Here is a 22,114-nt window from a genome sequence, read left to right as displayed (position 1 = left end):
TCCATTCTATTTACATGTGCATTATGACTCTTGGTTGAGAAAAAGCGGAATGTTTCTAATTGTCTAGATTGTTACCTCTCCAGCTCATCATGCAACGTTCTGTCTCTCAGTATCAGCAAAGCTCGCTTTATTTATTTTAACTGAGTTAGATTTAATGGAACTGAGTACATTTTTATCCACCTTGACTCTGCTGTGCTTAACTGGCTCGGATCAGTCACACAAACACAAGCTGTCTGGTGCTGGCTGCCGTGTTGCGTGTGTGTTTGTGTGTGTGTGTGTGTGTGTGTGTGTGTGTGTGTGTGTGTGTGTGTGTGTGTGCGCGCGCGTGTGCGCCCGTGGGTCTGTGTGTGCGTATGGCTTGTGCGGTGTGTATGGCTTGTTCGATGTTTGCAAGAGTGGCGGTAATGCTTGGATAAGTAATTATTACCGAGGCATGAATCAAACATCTGCAACGGATGAGAGAGAGATATAGACAGAGAGAAAGAGTGAGATGTGGCTCACATTTCAGAAGGATACCAGTGCCATCCAGAACCTCTGCTTTGGGGCTTTGGAAGGTTCCTGTCAGGCAGACACGTGACATCTAAGTATTCCACATGCAAGAGATAACTGGCATTATCTGCTGCAGCCTTAAGGGTATGTTTTCAGAAGGGCAGAAAGGGGCCAAAGACAGAAGCATAGACGAGTGGCAGGGTGTGGAGTAGGAGGAACGTGATGACCTCAGCTGTACACTGAAGTTTGAAGCTGTCCTTTCATCCTTAAATTCCCACAGTAGTTACTTAATAACATGCCTTATGAACCTAATAAGAAGTTGGGATTTTAAGAGGTTCATTGCTATTCAAGGTAGTACTCTTTACCTGACCTCAGTTTCAGTATTTCAGCTCACAACATCTAATATTGCAACCACACAGCTGTTCTTGAAAGGATTTTTCAGGACTAACGTCAATGCCCATGTAGAGAGCGTGTGTTGAGCATATGCACGGGAGCTGGTGATCACATGCTGGCGTGCATACGAGCGTGTGCACGTCTCCCGCTGCGCATGCCTGTGTGTGAGGCGACTGCAGCTGTGCTGTGCTGTGCTGTGCTGTGCTGTGCTGTGGTGTATAAGCTGTTTGGTGGGTTGGAGTTCAGCCATGATCTCCTTCTTTTGGTGGAGGTGAGTCATGGGCTGTAACAGCAGGGTTAGTTAATTATACACCTGTCGTGGCAGGAACAAGCACTGATCCTTTCTCCTGCTTTTCATTATACTGTGTTTCCCTCCCTTTCTTGGTTAGTAAGGGGGAAAAAATGGGCATTTACCTGTCTCAGTCTCCTCAGTCCTGCTCTCTCTCGCTCTTTCTCTATTTCTTTATTATTGCTGGGGTTTTCTTTTTTAAATTTGGTCTTTCTTTGTTTTCCTTCTCATCTCTGTCTCCACGTGTCTCTCTTCCAAAAACCCCAAATAAACTAACTACAGGCTCTCCCAGAATAGAAAAGCCATCACATACATTTAAAACATGAGTAATATGCTGGAAAAAACTGCACCTGGACCGATTAGGATTAACCTCAGATTTCCGTACATCAAAGGAGAAATGCAGTCCCTAGCAACCATTCCCAAGTAATGCAGGCAAAGAAAGAGAGAGGTGGAAAGAAAGATTTTAGACTTGTTTTTAAAATTAAATGAAAAAAGCTTTTTCAGGTGACTCCAAGAATCAGTGGGCTTTTCATGATCTACCAAAGATGTGCACTGACAGGCCAACAGTTCAACAATCTCATCAAGAATGAGTTGTTTTCTGAAACAGCATGTTCGTACAGTCAGGCTTTCTCTCTTTCACTGTGTCGCTCTCTCTGACTCTCTCACAATGTGTCACTCTCTCTACCACTGTCGCTCTCTCTCTATCACTGTGTCGCTCTCTCTCTATCACTGTGTCGCTCTTCCTCTCTCTATCACTGTGTCGCTCTTCCTCTCTCTCTATCACTGTGTCGCTCTTCCTCTCTCTATCACTGTGTCGCTCTTCCTCTCTCTCTATCACTGTGTCGCTCTTCCTCTCTCTCTATCACTGTGTCGCTCTTCCTCTCTCTATCACTGTGTTGCTCTTCCTCTCTCTATCACTGTGTCGCTCTTACTCTCTCTATCACTGTGTCGCTCTTCCTCTCTCTATCACTGTGTCGCTCTTACTCTCTCTATCACTGTGTCGCTCTTCCTCTCTCTCTATCACTGTGTCGCTCTTCCTCTCTCTATCACTGTGTCACTCTTCCTCTCTCTATCACTGTGTCGCTCTTCCTCTCTCTCTATCACTGTGTCGCTCTTCCTCTCTCTATCACTGTGTCGCTCTTCCTCTCTCTCTATCACTGTGTCGCTCTTCCTCTCTCTATCACTGTGTTGCTCTTCCTCTCTCTCTATCACTGTGTCGCTCTTCCTCTCTCTATCACTGTGTCGCTCTTCCTCTCTCTCTATCACTGTGTCGCTCTTCCTCTCTCTATCACTGTGTCACTCTTCCTCTCTCTATCACTGTGTCGCTCTTCCTCTCTCTATCACTGTGTCGCTCTTCCTCTCTCTCTATCACTGTGTCGCTCTTCCTCTCTCTATCACTGTGTCGCTCTTCCTCTCTCTCTATCACTGTGTCGCTCTTCCTCTCTCTATCACTGTGTCACTCTTCCTCTCTCTATCACTGTGTCGCTCTTCCTCTCTCTATCACTGTGTCGCTCTTCCTCTCTCTATCACTGTGTCGCTCTTCCTCTCTCTCTATCACTGTCACTCTCTCTCTGTCTATTAATGCCACTTTTTCTCTCTTGGTGTCTCTCTTTCTCTCATTCACAACCCTTACATTACTCTCTCTGTGTGTGTGTGTGTGTGTGTGTGTGTGTGTGTGTGTGTGTGTGTGTGTGTGTGTGTGTGCGTGTGTGTGTGTGCATGTGTGTGTGTGTGTGTGTGAGACTCAAGCATACAGACAAAAACAGATGTAGTGAAGTACTGAACCACTCAGAAAACATGTGTATGAAGCGTTTCATAGTAATGATTCTTTTGAAACATTGCACAAACTATCCCCAAGATGTGTGTTAAACCTTCTGCATGTACTTGTTACATCCAGCATTTCCCTCATGGTACACCCTGAAATACTGCTGAGTGCTCAGCTGTTACACAACCAAAAATTGTCCACCAGAACAGCAGTCTTTGTGATAAAAATAGGCTTGTGATTATTTCCTGAATGTTCACAAAACCTTTATTTTGCTTCCTAAACAATAACAACTTCCTGTCTGATATTCCTGAGCTATAGCAGACTTATATATACTGCAGGCAATCCTTGCTTTTAATATGTTGCAAAAAGAAGGGCTCTGGTCCTTTGAGGTTATTGCACCTTAGAACAGAGTGAAGTGGTAAACTGCTGCGTTTTCAAAAATATACCAACTTATTCAACTCAAAATGCATTAAAATGTGAAGAATCTTATCCCTGCTAAATGTATGGAAAGTTATCTGTTGGAAATCCTGCAGTACCTTCCAGCCCTTTGATATAGACCATTCATGAGACCTCTCCAGCTAGGTTACAGAAAGCTAGTAGTCATCAGAGCTTGGCCAGATACTCATTTCAGTAAAGCACTTACTGTGATACCAAGCATGAGTTACGAAACAAGGCACATTGAGTTTACTTCTTGTTGCCTAGAATACAAAAATACAAAAATTAATACCTGATTGTGGATCACCTATCTATTTCTGGCAGGCCTGAATCATATGATCCCAACTGCTCCAAGCACCTAGGCAGAGCGGAGCTGCGTGGCTGCTGGCTACCACCAGCCTAGGCATTATGTAGCTGTGAGTCAGAGCAGAATGGGTTGAGGTCTGGAATCAGACATGCAGAAGGAGTCAATCGAGCAGGTAAGCTCTGTGGAGCTGTCTGTGCTGATGAAGATGGGTGGATTGGGTGAAAGAGAAGAGATGGAGAGACAGAGAGAGGGAACATTTCTGCGTATCAGTAGAGGCTGGAGTATGTGTGTTTTCTACATCTAGGGTGGGTGTCCAGTGTGCAATCATATCTGACCTAGACAGAATGAACTAACTCCCACTACTGCTATATTGGCAGAGTTCATCTTTGTGCATGTGTGGCTGTGAGGAGGATATTTGTATATATTTTGTATTCACATATCCTGGGCTGATGCTGTGTGAAGACTGGACTGTCACACTCTGATAACTGCCTACTCTACACCATGTGTATATATGTGTGTGACACTTGTTGCCAGTACCCTGTCATAGCTGGTTATGCTGTTACTGTATGTTCTTTTTAGGATTACACACAGGCACACACACACACACATACAAGCAGAATAATTCACTTTTTAGCACTCTGATATACTCATTGAAATTGTGTGTGTGTGTGTGTCTGTGTGTCTGTGTGTGTGTGTGTGTGTGTGTGTGTGTGTGTGTGTGTGTGTGTGTGTGTGTGTGTGTGTGTGTGTGTGTGTGTGTGTGTGTGTATGTGAAAGAGAGAGAGAAAGACAATCTGGATAGAAAGAGTTAATTTTGCACTATTGTGATATTATTATTATTTGTATTATTATTATTAAAATGGCTCTGGTGTGCTTATAAAATATTGATCATAAATGTAAATATCATTGTTTTATCATTTAGACCAAATTCATCCTTTTCTATCTTTTTAAATCTGTATTATATATTACATCTGCATATATACATTAAAGCCTGTTTCTGAGGAGAACCAAGTATTCTGTTTCTTTGCCTTCTGTAACAGCAACAATGTTCAGTGACTTATCTGATTGAACCACATTGCTGGAGTTAAACCAAGCAGCTGTCCATGGTCCTGAAACAGAGTCTTCATGTCCTTTACATCTGTTGCATAAGAGGACATTATTTGTTAATGAATGCACTTGCTAGGCTTCATATGTATTCAATGTCAGTGTTTCTGGGCAAACCTCAGAATAATGTGTAATATATTTGATATAAGAGTTGTCTATGTTGTTGAAATCCTGATGTAATTGAATAAAGCAACAACAAAAAACATTAATAAAACCTTTGCAGGTATTTTTTCAGGGTACAAGTCAAGCACTATCCTGTCTGACCCTTCCAGTGGGTGGTAATTTTTTCCCCTCACTCTCGGGCCTTCTACCAGAGCATTGGGGGTTTCAAGTGCAGTATTTTTTGCTGTTCCTGCTGGAGATAGATCTTGTCATTTCTAGGATCTGTTAGAGCAACTCCTCCATCTTTGGGCCCACGGCCCCAAGTGAACTATCATCACTGAGACAACCTTGGTGTCAACCTTCCACATTTTCTCTATTTCTCCTTTCAGTCCCTGGTATTTTTCCAACTTCTCATATTCTTTCCTTTTGATATTTCCACCACTTGGGAGTGCCACATCTATTACAACTGCTGTTTTCTTGTCCTCTCTCATGTCTGGTTGTTTCACCACTACTTGTTTATCTGTCTTGATCTGGAGATCCTACGGGATCTAAGTCTTGCTGTTTTCCACCACTTTCGTGGTTCCTCCCCTTTTGGACTTGGGGATGTCTAACTCATATGCCTTGCATATGTTCCTATATATGATATATTTCATTTGGTTGTGGCATTCTGCTACCAAGTGCTGGATTGTCTCAGCGAGTCCTTTGTACAGTCTGCATTTTGGGTCTACTCTGATTTGATACACCCCTGTTTCAAACAACCTAGTGCTTAGTGCTTGATCATGTGCAGCCATGATAATGACATTCTGTTGTCGTTCAGTCCTGCCTTTTCCAGCCATTGGAAGGATTGTCTTATGTCTGCCATATGTGTTCATGGTACATTCCACAGAAGAGCTTATCCTGCCATGACAACTTTGCTTCCATGGTGATCATGTCCACCATCTGATTAAGGCACTCCATCATCAGCTCATCCTTGGGCACCATTAATTAGATGTATTATTGGATGTTTGGTGTGTCACCACATACAGTAGATCTTATACTTTGTAGGTCCCATTCTCCTCCTTCAGGCTGATGCACAGCCTTTGGTAGTTACATCTTGGGTGGAGTGCCCCGTCCATCATGAGAAGTTTTCTGGTATTGACATTGGCAGTTCTTGGCTTTGTTTATGACTTTGGTCTTATTGTTCCCAGTCCAACTCTTAATGATCTGCCTTACTCTGTCAAAATAATTGGTTTTGGTATTCTATTAGATATATTCTATTATATAATAGAAACATGGGTGTATCTATATATAATATTTTCTGGAGCTCTGTCAGTTTGTTGACTTGCATCTGAGTTGTTGTCCAGCAGCTTTTGTTTTAAAGGGTCCAAAGAACATTAGAGGTGCCCTGTGGCTTGTGTTTTGTAGCCTAAGGTCTCAAGCAAGACTACTGTAGCAGCATATACCACTTTGTTGGTTTTCTTTATACTGGTGGCTGTGTATTCATATCTTCCAGAATGCTGTCCAGTGGTTGCTTCCTACTGTCAGTGGAGCCTGTGGCTGTAGTTAGTTTAGTCATGATAATCTTCAGCAGTTCTGCAGCTGGACCACACAATGTGTCAACTATACACTGGTAAACCAGTGTTTACTTTCGCATTCTGACTGGTGTGTCTCAGATGTAGGTGGTGTATTTGGGCAGTGGCATTTCTCCTTTAGTTCTTTGATCTGTATTTGTGATGGGAGGCATCATTTAACAGTGTTTGAGTGCTGGGTAACTAGTTATTTGTCTGTGGGTGGAGATGAAGGAGATGAAGGACGCTACATTTGTATATATTATTGTGTGTGTGTGTGTGTGTGTGTGTGTATGTATGTGTGTGTGTGTGTGTGTGTGTGTGTGTGTGTGTGTGTGTGTGTGTGTGTGTGTGTGTGTGTGTGCGTGTGCGCGTGCGCGTGTGTGTGTTTGTGTATTTTATTATACTATATATTATACTATTATACTATTATATCATACTTATTATATATATAATAATAATAATTCCTTTGTGGAGGAAAGACCAGGAAAGGCTGATCCAGGAATTTACCTCTGGCCTTAAAAAGTAATAAAGGTAGAATATTCATACAAAAAGTGTCATGTCATTTGAATAGCTTCAGACTGAAAATTGGTTCCAAGAAGTATTTTACTCTCAGATACTTAAGGGTGAAACAAATTTTCAGTGATGGTCTACTGCTGGCATAAAGTCTAATTGCTTTGTCTTAGAAAAAAGTGTGTAGATTGTCAGTGCATCAGTGGTTCCAAGAAATGTCTACCTGCTTACCGTGGAGAGAATAATAGACATTATTATAGAAAAGGCAAGAGCAAGTTATACAATTCTATGTGGAAGCATTTCACTTAGCAGAGCATGTTGATATGTCACACTTGGTAAAATAAAAAAGGATATAGATATATTAGAAGCATGTAGAGAGTAGATCTATGTTTAGCCTGAAGTTCCACTTTTTATATCTATGATCTTATGTTCCATTTTCTTTGCGTGTTTATAGATATGTTCTTGTTCTGTCTGAGGGTTGAATTGTGGGCACTATAGAAGCAGTGTAAAGAACTGTGCCATCTGAGGCAGTGCCCAGTAGAGTCATGGGCAGAACTGCCAGCGGCACATGATCTATGAGCTGTTGTTTCAAAAGACTGGCTTAAATGCAAGCTGTCATGGTCTCTGGTAAAATCCAATCTCCATGATTGATTAACTCTACAAATTTCTTTTGTTCTACTGGAACGTTTATATGAAGGCCATTGAAGCTATTAGGCTGTAAAAAGCCCTCTCAGGGTCCTTTTAAAATTCAGGAATGCTGCGCCAATCTAATCGCTGCACCCTTTTAACAAACGCCAAAGAGAGGAAGAGTAGCAGGTTCACAATCAAGATAACCCCTTTCAGTTTTTGATTGCAAATGCCCAGTGTTAGTTTATAAGGCAGGATTTTAACCATACATGGTAAATATGGCCCTACAGCCAGGTAAACAAGTGTGTTGTGCAGGGAGTAGTGACTCTAGACCTCAGAGAGACAGATTGGGGGAGGCGGTGGGGTCTCGGGTAAGGGTTGGGGTGGGGTTGTTGCTTTCTCACTGGCGAGCCCACATGGGCAAGGGAGGCTGGGTTAGTATTGACAAACATATTATGAATCAGAATCAGACAGGAAGAGCCCATTACTGGAAGGGAAAGTGCAATGGACTCCAGAACACTCCCAGTGACCTGGTGCACATGATTACAGTGGAGCATTATATTCATCTATTTAGCTAAAATGTAAATATAATGTATATGGTCCTTCTTGTTGTGGTTTCAATCTCTAATCTTCAGTCATGTTTCTTCTTTACCTTTATAAGGGATGGAGACCCATATTTAAAGTTTAGCCCTACCCTAGTGGGGTATCTGTGTCCCTGAAGAGAAGAGAACACTTCTGTAAGGTTTGAGGGCAGCTTCACCCCTCTGGCTATAATCGAAAAAGTGATAAGCATATAAGGGCAACAGAATACAGTTTAGTGCAGAGCTTCTCAGTCCAGTGCTTGGAGAGCTTCTCTCACTGACAATGGAACCTGGCTCAGTATTGACAAACGCATTATGAATTGAAAACAGACAGGAAGAGCTAGTCCACTGATTAGTATTATATCACCCTATAACACCCCCCCCACCAAAAAGAAAAACCCCACACACCTCTGTAATCCTTTATTACCTGTTTCAGGTGTGTAAGGAGTTGGAAAATAAAATGTGGCAGTCACCAGCGGAAATATTATTGATTAAAAGAAAGAAATAAAAAACAAACATGAAAAACACAAAAAAGCAAATAGAAATGGAGAAAAAAACTACAAAACTACATAAAAAGTGAGCACTGGAAGCTCAACCCAGCAAGACCATGTTTCTGTACATCCCAGGAGCACCAGATCTTTATCATGACTTCAGTGTTTCCTTTGAGAACTGCCTGGTCACTGTGTCTGAAGCTGCACACAGGCTTGACTCATTTCAAACCTGACCCAGTCATGCAGGTTTCTCCTTTGCAACTTGCGAAGGATTCGACCCTTTCTCTCACAAGAAGCTAACCAGGTGCTCAACTAAAACAACTCGCTACTTGCTGGTCTGACTCCTGGGGCCTTCATACCTCTACATTATATCCAGAATGAAGCAGCATGGCTATTCTTCAATCGCCCAAAGTTCACACATTACTCCACTATTGCGTTTCCTTCACTGGTTTCCAGTAGCTGCTTGCATCAGATATAAACCCTGATGTTTGCCAACAAAGCCAAGTATGAACCAGCCCCTCCATACATGATGACAATGGTCAAAGCTTGAAATATACCTCAGGTACCTGAAAACTCAAGAACAGCTTGGTTAAAACATCTGTTGGTGGAACAAACTTTCAACGGCTGTCCGAACAGTAGAGTCCCTTGCTGTTTTTAAACACAGACTGAACACTCTCTGTGTGGCATCTTTTGCTGTGTTGCACTTATGCTTGTTTTTTAATGCATTCTAGGTACCAGCATTGACTCCTGTATCTAGCAGTATTCTAGTTCAGTGGTATCTTAGACTACTTAATCTACTGTACTGGCTAGGATGTATTCTGTAGATAACAAAGCAGTTTTGTTTCTGTGGACAGAACCATCTGCTAAATACCACAAATGTAAATGAAATGCAAATGTAAGCAAAGAGAAGCAAAACACCAACACTAACAAATAGACCATAGCCAAAAAAAGAAAGTCAGAACCAAGGGATATAAATATACAGACTAGTAATTTAACAAGACACGTGGAAATATGAAAAGAGAAAACACATGACTAAAAGGAAAGTAAAACTCAGAAGTAGAACTCTGTGGCTGACAGTAGTGAAGCATAGCACCCCCAGCTGCCAGAGGAGGGAAGACCGTGACAGAAACTGCCCCGCTCCCGTGATTCCTGACATGAAAACCAAAACCCAAAAGAACATGAACACAACAGCAGAAGCTACAGGAGGCAGACTGGTACTGTGGGACCCGTGACACTAGAGAGGGGAAAACCATGACAGAAAGCTGGTTTGGCTGGTAGTCTCTGAAGACTGGACTGAGAAGCAATGTCTTAAAGCCTTGGTTCCTAATCTCATACCTGGAGGCCCAAAGCATTGATAATGTTTGTTGCTTCTCAGATCCACCCCACCTCACCACTAAGCCATGTCAAGTGAGTTAGGGCAATAAAAAACAGAAATAGAAAAAAAATCATATGGACCCTAGGAGTGGGATTGGAGGGCACCGAATTAAAGTGTCTAATGTCTACTCATGCGATGAACTAACATTTTGCCAGAATAAATAGAGACATAAATCACAACTGCTTATGTTTGATGCCTTCGTTAAATAAGACACTGCACATTGCCTGTCCCTAGACTCGTGACATGTGAATAAATCATCTATTTATGTAGAGATAAGACAGCACTCTTAGACCTGGCCCTTTGCCATACTCATACTTCAGACAGAAATATAATTAAAACTTGAACTTTAGCACTTCTTTGATGGCTGGCTGGCATTTTTAGTGGTACTCAAGCAAGAGTGTACCTAGCTGGTGGTCATGTGTGGGCTTCAGCTGCCAAGTGGCAGTGTGTGTGCAGTGTGTGTTCAGTGTGTGTTCAGTGTGTGTGTCTGGGTGGCCTTTGTAACAGCCAGCCTGGAGAGGCCAAGTGCCAGGTGTGTTTAACATGTGGCTGCTGGTGGGTGTGGCTTTGGTCTCTCTCTCTCTCTCTCTCTCTCTATCTATCTATCTATCTATCTATCTATCTATCTATCTATCTATCTATCTATCTATCTCTCTCTGTCTCTCTATCACTTTCTCTCTCAGTTTGGCCCACTTCCGCCCGTGAGCACAAAGAAAGCCCCTGTCTCCTGGGAGAGCTGTGTAGGATCAGAGGAGGAGATGAGAACGAAAAGAGTGCAGAAACAAGTTTTAAAAAAAAGTGACAGATGGAGGAGATATTTTTCATCAAAGCCGGTCGGTCACATGTTCAGGAGTGCTTTCTCTCTGTCTGTCTCTCTCTCTCTCTCTCTCTCTCTCTCTCTCTGTGTGTGTGTGTGTGTGTGTGTGTGTGTGTGTGTGTGTGTGTGTGTGTGTGTGTGTGTGTGTGTGCGCGTGTATAAGCGTATGCATGCTGGAACAAAACTGTGGGTAATGTGAGTTTGACACTGTCACTGCTGACTCCACTGCTTATGAGACATCACATGTTGACATAAAAATTATTCTGTAGCAGTGTGTCTGTCTGTCTGTCTCTCTCTCTCTCATTTTGTCTCTCTCTCTCACCCTCTCTCACTCTTTCCACCTTTCTCTCATTGCCCAGTGGGAACTGCTGAACAGGTGAACATAAACAATATGGACAGTCGTAGTTATATGTCGTTCTAACCTGTTTTTCAGACTAGAGCAATATTTTGTGTAAATGCAAGAGCATGCTTGTGTATGTGTGCACGCGTGCATGCGCGCGCGCGCGCGTGTGTGTGTGTGTGTGTGTGTGTGTGTGTGTGTGTGTGTGTGTGTAGGGCATTGAAACAAGCACTCGAAAGCCTTCCCAGAGATTTAAACCTACCCTAAGGCCCTGCCTAGTTGGATAAATATCAGATGGGTGCTAGAGCTTTTAAGAGTCTTTCTGTGTTGGCAGGCGCAGAACACAGCACTAAATGGCGTGCATGTTGTCGTGCAGCGCCGCGCTCTCCTCTGTTCATGTCATACTACCCTGCTCTGTGCCTCTGTCTTTCTCCATCTCGCTGTCTCTCTCAAGCCGAACTGCTGTCGGGCTGGAGAGCCAGTGGCGGGGGACAACCCACTCTCTCCGCCTCTTCAGCGCAAGCCCCGCCCACAGCAGGCCTGTTACCCTGATTGGAGCTATGATCACTGACTCTGTCAGCACCATCCTCCCATCTGTCCCTGCTTTCCCCCACTCAGATATGTATCAGACCAAAATGCCCTCATCATTAGCTCTCTTTTCCTCTGCTCTGCTCAGTTCCCTCTCACGCTGTCGGTCCATCTATTTTCCCCTCCTCTCTCTGCCTGGGTCTCTGCCTTCCTCTGATGTCGCGGAGGTGATTGAAGTCACCCACTTGCATTAATTCACCAGACAATCGTAAGGAGCGCATAAAACGGCTATCCAAACCTCATCTCGTCTGTTCTGTGTAGCCACGCCTGGGTCAGCGGCTCCGCGGCGCTCCTGACATTCCGCCTTCCCGAGAATAATGAGCTTCACATTTATGTCTAGAGAAAGGAAACTGTGGACTTGCAGTTTGAAATATAAGTGGGCCACTAAAGAGAAATCCGGAAATTTAATTCTTCATACTCAAAAGTACTGAGGTGCCCTTAGGTATAGAGTTAGCCCAGAGTAGGGTAGGATATTGCAACATGTTGTCCCCATTTCTTCAACCTATTAACAAATGGCTATAATGCAAAACTGGCAGGATAGTTGCTCATGCTGCAAAATAAATGGTTGCAGCTCAGTTACAGTTTCCCCACAGAGGTGTGGAAAGACAGACACTGACCCACTTAGAGCACACCACACCCGCCTCCCCAGAAGTCTGGCATGCAGGAATGTGTGTGTGTTTGAGTATGTGTGTTTTGGGGGGCATATGAGGGGACACGTATGTATATTTTTATGGCAAGGATGTGTCATTGAGTGCATGCATGCATAAAATGCAGGTAATGGATTAGTTATGGAGATTACATCAGAATGTTGTAATGTCCTGGTGTTCTGCTGATTCAGTCATAGGTGGCGTCTCCGCTGACTTCCAGCCTGCTAACAAAAGCAAGGCCAGATCACTTTTTATGCTCTTCCCACTGATGGATGAGCAGTTTCTGACTGCTGAAGGTTGATATTGGATATCCACCTCAGCCTTGTGAGTCCTGTTCTAGACTGAAGCGTGTGTGTGTCTATCTGCAAAATTATGTATGTGAGCGAGCATGCGTGGAGGGATGTGGGTGTGTGATCAATGCTGTGGGCATGTGCATTTGTTTTGTGGGAAGAGTACACTGCCGCTATAGAGCGTGACGTGTCTTCAGGAAGCCTGGTACTTCACAGATAAGCACTCATGTGGAATCCAACTGGAATGCCATTTGTAAATGACAAAGGGTGCAAAAAACTGCCTCTCCTTCTTCCTCTCTTCTTGTCCCTGTTTCTCGCTTTAGTAGTACATCTGAAACTATATTTAGGTATTTTAAGTTTTGATGAAAAAACCTCAAAGTTGTGGCATACCTTGGGATAGGACTTAAAACTTTGAACATATGACTAAACATTCCTCAAGGAGCATTCCCAGAAGGCTTCTGGCCCAGATGCTATCCCAGGCCTTTCAGGAAAGCAAGTGAACACCAGCTAACAGATGTTTTCAAGGATATATTCAGTCTTTCACTTGCTCAGTCTACCATCCCCTCTCCCTTCAAGAAGGCCTCCATTATTATCTTTGGGCATCAGAAACCCAGTTGTAGCTATCTGAACTGACCACATCAATGATTATGAAGATTATTTGAGCATTGTTTTAAAGCTCACACCACCTACTCGCTGCCTGTAGTGTGTCCTAACATCTACAGTGGAACGACTGAGAGTCTCCTGACTGGCTGTGAAGCTACTTGTATGGAGGCTCCTTCAACGCTGACCAGAAACCACTGCAGAGGTTGGGAACGAAACGCAGGTCGTCACTACATGCAGGCTACATCACAGAAGATATATGCTCGGTTAATAGCCTAAGGCGGCCAGGTCTATTCTCAGGGACCACAGCGGTCTCAGGACTATTGGCAATAAACTGATTTCTCTTCTACCATCTGGCAGTATTGGAAACATTCAGTGAAGCGGTAACACAATATGGAGCAGTTTGTACTGACAGGCAGTAGGACTGCTAAAGAGTCAGGTTGTAGTCACCATCAGCAGTTTTCACCCTTCACTGATAAAAAGCCAGTTATATGGACACAGTATCACACACACATATATATATATATATATATATATATATATATATATATATATATATATATATATATATATATATATAGAGAGAGAGAGAGAGAGAGAGAGAGAGAGAGAGAGAGAGAGAGAGAATATGTTTACATAGAAACACACACACACACACACACACACACACACACACACACACACACACACTGGGCACAGTACACTGGGCATATTCTTTCATATTATGTCATTTCACATTGTAGCTCTAGTTACATATTAATCTACACTCCTTATCATTTGCATATATTGATTATTAAAATGCTGATAATAAATGGGCAATCTTTTCTGGTAAAGGGCATTATTGTAACAGTATTTGTAATTAAGTGTCTGTGAAACGAAATGTGTGGCGATAGGGGAGGGTCCCGGAGCAGGACTATGCGCTCATGGGCTCTCTCTGCATCTGGAAGCCTACATAGAGGAAAATCAGCATAAAAGTAGACTGCCATTAATGACACAGAGGTGTGACCAAATGTTAGTTACCTGCTAGTTCACCCAGGTAAACAATTCCCGTGGAATCACATTTCATGTGAAGACTGAAACAAATAGGCTGGTTAAACTCCTCAAACGATGCGGCTCTGGAGCTTGACTTAGCAGGAGAGCTTTTTCAGCACACTGCACTCCAGCTGCGATGGCACTGGCAGCTGATGGCAGCAGGCCAGGCTTCTTCTGCAGCCTGCCAGCCGGAACAGTTGTGCCTTTGAAGAGCTCAATAAACGCCTTGGTCATCTTGGTCTTGGTGAGGTGGATCTGGGTCACAGCTGGGCCGCTGGTAAGTCTGCACCAGACTCCGGAGGGTCTTTGCAAGAGACGCAAGAGGAGGACCTGCTCCCACCACAGCTTGAGGAGTGCCCGTTGTTGGGGTTTGTCTGATGGGGAAGACGTACTGTGGCATACGAGCATACCGGGAGTGGTGGTTTTGGTACCACTGTGAAACTACCCTGGATCTGAGAGAAGGTGTAAAAATCTGTGTAAATTTTGCAGTTAAATATATTTTTAAAATCTTTATACAGGAGATTGAGGTCATTATGTAATATAGTGTGTAATAGTCTAATGTAGTGGGAGATGTTTGTAGACTATGGTGCTGTAAACAATCTAGCCTTTATATTAACCTACAGTGTCTATTCTCTTTAATATGCACAGTGAAATGTAATGGCAAACTTGATTTGTAACTACTGAAGCTACTGCTGATTTGAAGAGTGTATCATCCAATGATTAAAAACCTACAGACTTGATACATTTGGCTATCTGAATGCTCTGTGTGCATCATGTGGTCCTAGGAGATGTTTTAAATCTTGTATAAATAATGAATATTTCATTTAGAGCTTCAAGTGCCAGGCAAATTGATTTTGGTTTGGCAGTTCGAGTTGGCTTAAACAGTATTATGCATGTTATCTGCCATTTCGTTTAAGGCGATTGAAAAAACCCTCAGAAAAGAACCTTAATGATAACAGAGCGCTTGAGGCACCAAACAGCCGGCTTCAAGGCACACGTCGCCTTCCGCCACCAGCTCTTCTCATTCCAGCTACGTCATTATCACTTTGTGTTCTCCATTCATGCTGCTCTTGTCACCGCCATTCATGTACAACAAAAGAAATGCGTTAAAAAAAACAGCAGTGATGAAATTAACAACAACAACAACAACAAAAAAAAAACCCACAATGAGAATCACAACATAAGGAAGTTATGAAAGTGTGACGTGACATGGGGGGGGTGTATTGTTCATGCCTGAATAAAGTCTCAATTGTGCGGAGAAAAGCAAACGTTGTTCGGAAAGGCCGAGGGAGGGACTTGCATTGTGCTGGCCTTTACAAGACAGCTGAGATACTAAAAGGGGGGAAGTTGTCATCCAGAAGCTGTCGATCCTTCTGTCGCTCTCCTGGTAAATACCAATGTTTACAGCCTCCTCTTCTGGGTGAATCATCAGACCTGTCAGTTTGATTTCCTGGCGTCAGTTGAAAGGCTCATCTCTGTTCCATTTAGATCTGCTGCCGCCAATTTTATCTCAACTCTGGCTGGATGGATAAAAGACTCGACGTTTGCCTTCTCCGAGCAATTAACAGCCTTCAGGTCACGACGCCAAGTCCACTGACAATGTTGTTAGTCTTTGTTAGTCTTGCTTGTATTTGCCTTCTTTCATTCTGTCTGTGTGCACACAGCTTGTCAATGTTCGTGCTTTTTATCATTTACTTTTTGATGTCAGTAAAAAAAAAACCCTGTTTTTACTGTCAGTGACGTGAGTATACTGTTAAAGAGCACTAGTGAAAGATTCTTCATGACTCTGGTCCTCATTTTGTCTTTGGTAATATGATTAAACCTCGAGACACTGTAAATTAAATTTCATATCCTGTGATGTCTCACTTTTCCGATGTGTATTTTTGGCCTTCATCATCTCGTTCTTCCTACTTTTCAACCTTCTTCTCCTATTGAGAGTTAAGATGCAGCTCACATGCGCACCTCTCTTTACAGTATTGAGAAGAGATAGGGATGTACTCTCCCTCTTCTCTCATTCTCTCTATCATATCTTCAATTCCTTGTGTGTCTGGGTGTGTGTGTGTGTGTGTGTGTGTGTGTGTGTGCACTCACAGGAAGTGACATAACGGTGTTTCTTGCAAAGTGTCCCTATCACCAGCTGTTAATGAGCTTCTGTTTCTACATCTCTTACCTGAACTGTGACAAGACATTGACTGTAATATTAGAGAAATAAAGTCCACAGTCTAACTGTTTCTTCAAGGCAAGCTTTGTACTTCTTGGGGGTAAAAAATAGAACATAAATTTCCTGTAGGTTCCTAAAAAGTTTTTTTTCTGAGGCTGAAAATGTCTTAGACATACAGGGCCCTGTTTATCTGTCTAAATCTTAACTTATAAACAACCTTTAAATATGAGTATCTTGCAGATCTCCTCACAACCATACATACATACATACACTTACACACACCTCCTTTGTGCCTAACCTTGTGTCCATATCATTCCTCAGTGAAGCTCTGGCTTTGCTTAACATACGCGGTTTGCCTCCGGTAAGATATGCAAGGATCAAAGTTACTCATATTAGTAGGCAGGTTGCATGGTGGAGCAAGCCAAAATATCAATATGTGTTTGAGGCAGGGGAGAAGATACAGACAATGCAGAGAGCTTCACTTCCACTGGGTGCAGTTTTTGTAAGTTTGAAGAAAAGATTTTAATGAGAGCAGACAGATCCCGAGATTTGGTCCTTTATCTCTCTCTCTCTCTCTCTCTCTCTCTCTCTCTCTCTCTCTCTCTCTCTCTCTCTCTCTCTCTCTATATATATATATATATATATATATATATATATATATATATATATATATATATATATATATATATATATATATATATATATATATATATCTCACTCTCTCCACACACACAGCCATACTGAATCTTTTTCCCATAGTTGTCCCATGTCCCATGCACATTCTTAAATATTACTCCACAACAATAAATGGGGGATACTCCAGATCTTTCAAGACCATTCAGATCGCTCTGATGAATTCACTTAGAGCCACAATTTGTTCAGATGGCTTTTTCAAAATCCATTATCCATTTATTCTGGCTGCTTGCTGGGCTGAGGACTCATTAGAAACATGAGTCCAAATGAACCCAAAAGAGCCGCATGCAACGGGGGGCCGGCGGCACTGCCCGACCACATGGGCACCGAAACTGCACACAGGACACTAACACTCTCATCCACAAATGTAGCATGGGCTCTTGCTACATTTAGCCCAATTGTAATGATCATCATGGCCCCAGCCGAGCTGTCGGCTGCAGGTTCCTTAACAAAAGCCCAGTGATGATGGGTTAGGCCTGCTGTGGTTGCATGTGTTGCTGCATCGTGTGGCAAGAGGGTGGCACTTGTTTGTACTGCTGCATTTTAGCTTGAGCTGTTATAAATCAAGCCCAGTCACAGAAAAAAAGCATGCAAGCACACACACACACACACACACACACACACAAATAAACAAAAAAAAAAAAAACTCGAGTATTTTGACATTATGATTGTGATTGCTGGAAATCAATGGCTTTGGAATAAACCCAGCACAGTTAAAGAGTGTAGTGCACATAGATCATGTTCCTGCCATGCCTAAAAACACCCTGGTGAAATATGACCTCTCTTCTGTTCTTTCTGATAAATAGGAGTGTTGCGATTGTTCAGGTCCTGTTCCTCTCTCTCTCTCTCTCTCTCTCTCTCTCACTCTCTCACACTCTCCCATTCCTTCTCTATTTGTGTGTGTGTGTGTGTGTGTGTGTGCGCATGTGCACAGTGGATCACTGGCAAATTTAATTAACCGACTGAGAGCTCTTCAATCACAAGGATTAGTCTCTGTGTGTATATGTGTGTGTGTGTGTGTGTGTGTGTGTGTGTGTGTGTAGGGGTGTGTGTGTGTGTGTGTGTGTGTGTGTGCAGTAGTACATGCAAACAGAACCATGGTCCACATTGCTTGTAAAAGCATAATGTTTTGTGTTTTTCATTAAAGAAAGCAGGTTTGATTTTAAAAGACACTTAGGTCAAAACCTAGGTCTTTTTAACAGGAAGCAAAATACAACTCTCGGTGCTGAATTCAATGTGATAAAGAAATGAATGTAACACTCAAATAATTATATATGAGTGACTTGGCAATGGGAACAAAAAAATGTTGGTATCAGTTTCTGGGATACATTTGTGATACTCTCTCTCTCTCTCTCTCTCTCTCTCTCTCTCTCTCTCTCTCTCTCTGTCTGTCTGTCTGTCTTTCTCTCTCTATCATATACATTATTTGCCTCTTCCTGTAATGATTGTTTGTGGGTTTTTTTCATGGATATCTCTGCTAGGGTGCTGGCCATGTAGTGTGTGCATTTGTATGAGAGAGTAATACATTCTGCTGTCTTAAACGACATCTTGCTCTTTAAGTTACATGGGAAAAACCGGATCTCCTTGACGTGTGTCCTTGCCGTGGTGAGACATAGGTCTCTGTCTGCTGTCTGAAGACCTGTGCAAACAGCTTACTCCTGCACATTTCTCTCATACCCTTCCCCCTCTCTCCCTCTCTCTCTCGCTCTCTCTCCCTCTCTCTCTCGCTCTCTCAGTCCTTATGTCTCTCATGCACCCTCTCTCACCTGCTGGTTTGTTGTATCACTTTTTTCATCCCAAACTCCATTTCTCTCCTTAAACATGATTTTGCCTCTTAAATCAGAAATATCTGGTTGCTTTTATGTTGATTTTGCTCCTTGCTTCTTAGAAAGTAGTTGGAGACATCTTATGAAGACACAATTTTCATTAGAGAAATATGTATTAAGTGGAGATACTCTAGACATTGCAGGAGTATGCCATGCACCCTAACTCCAATCTGGCAGGAAAGGAATCTTCTTAGCCAACATAAATGCACCCTGACTAAAATTAAACATACTTATATTGGTGTAGGCTTATGCAACTAGCTAATATGGACCAGGCAAGACCCTATTACACACCCACATATATGAGTATAATATATGGGAATAGTGAAATGGGCCCAATCTATAGTTCTCCACTGGGCTTCTTTTAACTGCAACTCTGTGCCTCCAAGTCAGCACTGCCTCTGCGACCACAAAGGGGCACGTAGGACATCCGCCAACAAGCGAAAGGGTGGCAAAGCTTTGTGTGGGAGAAGGCGCAAATGAGCTGATTGTTTGTCTACTGCCAGTTCTGCTTTTTTGACCACATGCCTCATATAACGGTATCCAGAAATGTGATAAGGGTAGCTCTCATGATTATTTTGAATTTAACAGCATTATTGTATTGTGCACACTAAGCCCAGTAAAGAGAGAGAAGTACTGAATCTGAAAGTACTTACTACCCCCTATGCAGTGCGCTATATATGGTGTTAAAGAATGGCTTTTTTTTCTCTACATGGGGCTCTGCATGTCCGATAGAAGGCGATATTGAAGCCATTTTGGCTGAACTTTGACTTCTGGTCAGTCCATTCGTATCAATATTTGGCATGCCCAAACCTACTTCTAAGTTCGACTTTGTGCTATAATCCATCTTACCATGTGTGTTTTTGCTTTTTTGAGTCCCTTGTTCTCTCTCTCTCTCTCTCTCTCTCTCTCTCTCTCTCTCTCTCTCTCTCTCTCTCTCTCTCTCTCTCTTTAATCTCATCAGGTTTCGATACTGTTTACACAAGCCTTTGTACTCTCAGCACAAAGCGTAGCGGGACAAGTTAAAAACAAGCCTCGTGCTTATGCTCAGCCCATTTCTATGACCCTAAATCATTTATTCTCTCTCTCTCTCTCTCTCCTCCCCCTCTCCATTTATACTAAGGTGTGATAAGGCTAATTAACTTGTTCAGAGCAGCCTCAGTGGTCGAGGAGATTTAGGTTCATATATTCAGCGGAGGTGCTGCACCTTGCTTGGTGTGTAAAAGAGCACCACAATGGCTTAATGATCTTCCATTAGTCTTTATCCTGCTGAGGCATCTTTAGGCTTGTGTTAAAACACAGTCCAAGCATTGAGCTGGGGCAAAGGTCTGTTTAGGAAATGGAGATTTCCTGCAGTGACATATACTTCTAGCAGATAGGACTTTGGACTATCAATCCAAAGGTTGTGGGTTTGAATCCTGGCTCTGAATCCACAACACTGTAAGACCCTTAACCCTCTCGGCTCCAGGGGTGCTGCACAATGGTTGACCCATCACTCTGACCCCAGCTCACGAAGGAGATGTGAAAAGAAGCATTTTATTGTACAGTACATGTGTATGTATATGACAAAATAAAGGCATTACATAGGTCATCTCCTATAGTTTCAAACCCACACACCAGAATAGCCATTCTGGTTTGAACTGAATGTGTGGTACATTTCCATTTGTATGTGAGCAGTATAACTTTTAAGTACTTTGTTTCCAGGGTACAACTATTATACATTACAATGCAAACATTCATTTGCAAATTCTTTACTCTTTATTTATACAGGGGACAAGCTTTCACTGAAGCCAGGCAGGTAACATATCAACCACCTCTTTCAGCAGGGTGTACCAAATTCAGTGTTTGGGGGTATTGTTTTATCTTAAAGTCTCTGGTGCTGGCTTTAGTCACATTTGAAATGTATGTCTGACCTTGCAGAGAGACCAGTGGCGGAGTCCTGAACATGTGCATAGAGACTTGTGGCCCGGCCCTGACCATCATGTAACATGAGACAGACTTCATGCATGTATCCCTGCTGCATTGCCCTGACTGCCCATGTTAAGTGCCCATGTAAGGCGAGCACAGATAAGTCCTCCAAGTATGGTTGTGTGCTGAGTCCAGGTGCTGGGGACCAACCTTGGGCTAGATAATATCTCATGTAATTCTGACTATTGTTAAGATATCTCTGTCTTTTGCTTTGTGATTGTAAAGTAATGCAACACTGCACAATGCTTAGTATCCAAAATGATTTTTTTTCTGACACCATCACTACATGAAGAAAATGCGAATGTAAATTTCTTTTATTACAGTTTCTTATTGCAAATCTCCATTAATAGTGACGGCGTTCAGTGTAACATACAGTTCATGCATGAATATTTCTTTTATGTTTCTCGAGGGACTAATTCATATACACTGATAGTATCCACTGCTCCTGTGGCTATTCTCACTCAGCCATTCATCTTCATGAAAATATTCATATTCTCATTCATTATCAAACATGCTCAGTCTATTACTGTGCATGAATATTCATTCCACGAGTAAATATTCATGAAGTATTCTAAGCAGAGACATTAGTGCATTTGATTGAAGTATGCTGTCTTAATTTACTGGTGTGGCATATATATATATAGATGAGTGGGGATCTTTAACTGATTGTCTGATATTTCTGATAATCTCGCCTAGGTATTACTGTGAAATATGTCTTTATCTCTCCCACCATTGTTGATAACCAGCGAGCAATGTCATGCTTCATTACAAGGCCATTTGTAGCCCCTGAGAAACAAGTTGCCTTCGTCTCGCTTTGTGCTCCTTTTGTCCTGTCATTAATTTTGACCTCTGCTGTTCCTCATGGAGCCATTATTCTACCATATAAATTTGCTCAGATAGACCAAGAGGTGGAGAGGTGAAGATTACAGGAAATTACAGTAATCTACCATCCAGACTGGACATATATACTGAAGCATTGTGTATATTCTTGGCAGAAGTGTGTTAATTGTACTGACGTAATATCCTCTTATTTCTGTTTATCCAAATAACTACTGCTGATAATGTATAGCCAACTACACACCTTATATTCTGCAATTCTTACATACTGTAGCTAATGCCTATGTTAATCACAATTGC

General features: G+C 42.4%; 1 protein-coding gene and 1 long non-coding RNA gene across 2 annotated transcripts in view; both read left to right on the top strand.

Annotated features, from left to right (window-relative positions):
- Positions 1–22,114, top strand: part of LOC113575097 (reticulon-4 receptor-like 1) — a 94,115-nt gene that overhangs the window by 21,323 nt on the left and 50,678 nt on the right. The gene's annotated exons all lie outside the window — the stretch shown is intronic.
- On the top strand, positions 15,628–16,570 carry LOC113575098. The gene is made up of 2 exons (XR_003410381.2): positions 15,628–15,719; positions 15,821–16,570. It is a non-coding gene; the product is annotated as an uncharacterized LOC113575098 (long non-coding RNA).

Source organism: Electrophorus electricus, chromosome 17, assembly GCF_013358815.1.
Source record: "Electrophorus electricus isolate fEleEle1 chromosome 17, fEleEle1.pri, whole genome shotgun sequence".
NCBI lineage: Eukaryota > Metazoa > Chordata > Actinopteri > Gymnotiformes > Gymnotidae > Electrophorus > Electrophorus electricus.
The sequence above is the reverse complement of the archived record's forward strand: the minus strand, read 5'-3'. Positions and strand labels throughout refer to the sequence as shown.